At 48.2% G+C, this 3225-nt stretch overlaps 1 pseudogene; it reads left to right on the top strand.

Moving 5' to 3' along the window:
- Positions 1–2029: 2029 nt before the first annotated feature.
- On the top strand, positions 2030–2189 carry LOC138283136 (U2 spliceosomal RNA; annotated as a pseudogene).
- The last annotated feature ends 1036 nt before the right edge of the window (positions 2190–3225 follow it).

Raw genomic sequence — 3225 nt, 5'->3', positions numbered from 1 at the left:
GCTGAATTAGCATCGAGACAGTCCTTTGTAATTGTTGTGGGCCTGGACTGTACTTTGGTTTGGCACTGAACACATACAGGAGACATCCTGTGCTAGATTCCCTCATCGCGCACTGTGTGATACTGCCCCTCCCGACAGCCATGTGGCAGTTCAGCATCAAATGATCAAAGGGCCTTTTTCTAGTGTCGAAGTGAAAAACAAAATGCTCCTCACAACTCACAAAGGAGTATGGGACCTTTCTAAGTCACGACCTTAAAGTTTTAGGAGCAGGTGCTGCTTTTATTTAGTGCCTCGTTCTTTAATATGTTTCTTCCAATAATTGGCAAGTGGAAAGCACAAGGCTGTCCGTGTGAGCTTTTAAAACACGTTGTAAAGAGGTGGTCGTCGATGGCCAACGGATGCTGTGTCATGCTATTCGCGACTGAGCCTACTGGTCAGGTCAGTGCTGCGCCGAAGGGGCTGGAGTGCTGTGCCACTGCAGCGCTGTAGCTATCTGTCGCCCCCTCCAGTCGCTCTAGCGCAGTGCAAGGAGAACTAGGTCTACATCTTCCTGTTTGCACCAAACCAATTTTTCTCTGTTTCTAGAACCCGCCATTTCCCTGTTAGTTTCCTTCTTAGTACGGTCACTCACTGGCTGCCCGTTTTCTCACTCCACTTCACACTCTGTGCAGTGGGGGGTGCAGACCACTGCTTGCTCAAACTCTTTTTATCTACAAAAAAATCATGTAATTTCTTCCATCAGTTATTTGCTTATTTACTGTATAAAATATCCCCCCTCAAAAGTATTTCTAATAAATCAGATCCAGTCCTCCCTCTTGCCAGCTCATGCTTGGTGGTAAGTAACTGGGACCATCTCACAACCACACTTGTATCTCTGCATGAGTAGAGGAGCTCCAAGCTGCTTCACTTTTTTCTGTTTCTATGTCCACCTTTACCGTTTTGCAGTGGGTGACCTCATATCTCAGGCTTACTTTTCTTTGTTAGCTTCTTCCTTAATGAAACAATAAATGTTTCATAAGCCATTCCTCATGGCATCCTTTCACTCAAGTGCCATGCCTCGGGTACATCATTTTGAAGGAGTGTCTTATGTGCCATGCATATAAAGTGTGAATTAAGGCCCAGATTTATCAAGCCTTTGCCGCGCAAAAACAACACAGAGGCTTCAGTAATATTTCAAAAGCCTTGCAACAGCGATTAATGCTGCCTTGTGAGACTTTGTGAAGAAATATAATGCATGCGGGTGCTTGCACTGCATTGCGTTACATTTCAACTTGGGAGGCATCCCGTGGGTGAAGCACGGGTGTCCCCATGCGTCCACACATGTATTTTGGTGCATTCATGTACTGCATTCTGCAACACACATAGAAATAGGAAAATATCTCTAAGGAGTGATTTGTTCAGGAAGGTGCCACTTCCTGCACCAAAACAATCCTGCACGTAACACGTACACCCTTGCACTACAGTTCAAAGATGCCTGTGTTGGAGCTAAGCAGCACACAGTGCACCAGCGAAAGGAGAGAACAGAAATGCTCCATATCTCTCTAAATATGGAGCATTTCTGTTATCTCCCTTTCACGCAACTCAGCACAGCAACTTTGGTTGCTGCCCTGCTTTGGGTGAAAGATTAGTATGTATGCCCCTAAATGTGCAGGGAAAGTTCTAAGGCTCCGAAGAAAGCAGAATATTGTGGGACATATTTACTGCCTTGGCAGTTTGGGTTGCACTGCCCCTACTGGGGCAGGGTCAAGACTGATTTGCATATGGCTGGGTGTAGTCTGAGGTGACATGGTCTGCAAAAGAAAAATGGGTTGAAATGCTACACACCAATCCTCGGAAACTGGTAAATCAGTTATTCTCACTGTGTATACAGTAGTGTGGATATTGTATTCAAGATTTTTTTTAACACACCTCCACCAGAACTTGTGGACCAATGTTTCTAGGGTAGGCATGGTGATTGGTCCTAACTGATGTAAACGCCAGTTCCCCAGGTGTCCTAATCTTCTGCAACTCTCTGACCTCCGGCATGGCTATCGCTTCTCGGCCTTTTGGCTAAGATCAAGTGTAGTATCTGTTCTTATCAGTTTGAAACCACTACCCAGTGGAAGTAAACTTGATATTTATTGGATCTACGACTTTGACTTGGAAGTGAAGTAAATTTGCATTGTATATGCAAATTTATGCAAATTAACCGGAAAAGGCCTACTCGTCTCTAAAGGAGAGAGAGGAAGGACACCAGCGTGCTGGTGTCAGTTTGCCTACTAGGGGCGCAAAATAGAATCCCCCAAGGACCGTGTGGTCAGCTCTTAGAGCTCGGAATTGCGCTCCCTACCCACTCTATCTTTCCTGGCGTTTGGGTGGACTAATGCTGGAGGCTTAAAACCCCTCCTAACATCCTTCACAGGCCTGCCAGCACTCAGATCTCTGGAGAGGGGATCCATGCTTAGGTGGTAACACCTATAACCCTCACCTTAGCTCTTGGGAGTGACTGTGCAGTGTTTCTTGCACTACAGGCAGTTTTCTGTCTGTTTGGTTGGCACAGGACAGGTGACACCCAGAAGTACACCCGAACCAGCGGCTACCCAGATAGACCAGTGGCTGAAGGTGGAACCAGGTGGAACCATGGCATCTATCTCTGAAGAGATGGAGACTGGCGCCCCAGGGCCCATAGTAGACGGCATCCCCCCAGTGGACGCCCCGAAACCCAACCCCAAACCCCCAGGGGCGGGCAGCAAGGAGGTCAGTAAGGTGGACCCCCCAACAGCAGGCACCAGCGCAGGGAAGGCTGGTGAGCTGAAGGCCCCAGGGCCAAAGCAGGGGAACCCTGAAAACCCCACAGCTGCCAAACCAGGTGGTGGAGGGAAAGGTGAGGAGGGGACCAGGTAAGGGACAGCCCCCGAACCCTTCAATGGGTACAACCTCTCCCGTAGACATGCCCAAGTCATGCGGTGGGAGGTGAAAGACAAGGCGGGACCCAAGCTAGACAGGGACCTCTTCCTAGATAAGGTCATCAAGCCAGCAGGGATCCCAGTGGAGGAGGTGCTGAGCTGCCAAGCATCAGCATCAGGGTGGATTTTCCTCTTGAGTTTCATCACTCACACCCTATACAGGAAGTATTGGGAATTCTTCCAAGGGTAGAAAGGGGAGAAACCATTTAACTCCTTTAACATTTCAACCGGATGGGAGCCAGCATCAACGGAGAAGAGGATCACGGTGGAGATGACAAAC

This window comes from Pleurodeles waltl, chromosome 2_2 (genome assembly GCF_031143425.1).
Source record: "Pleurodeles waltl isolate 20211129_DDA chromosome 2_2, aPleWal1.hap1.20221129, whole genome shotgun sequence".
NCBI lineage: Eukaryota > Metazoa > Chordata > Amphibia > Caudata > Salamandridae > Pleurodeles > Pleurodeles waltl.
This window is presented reverse-complemented; position numbering and strand designations above follow the sequence as displayed.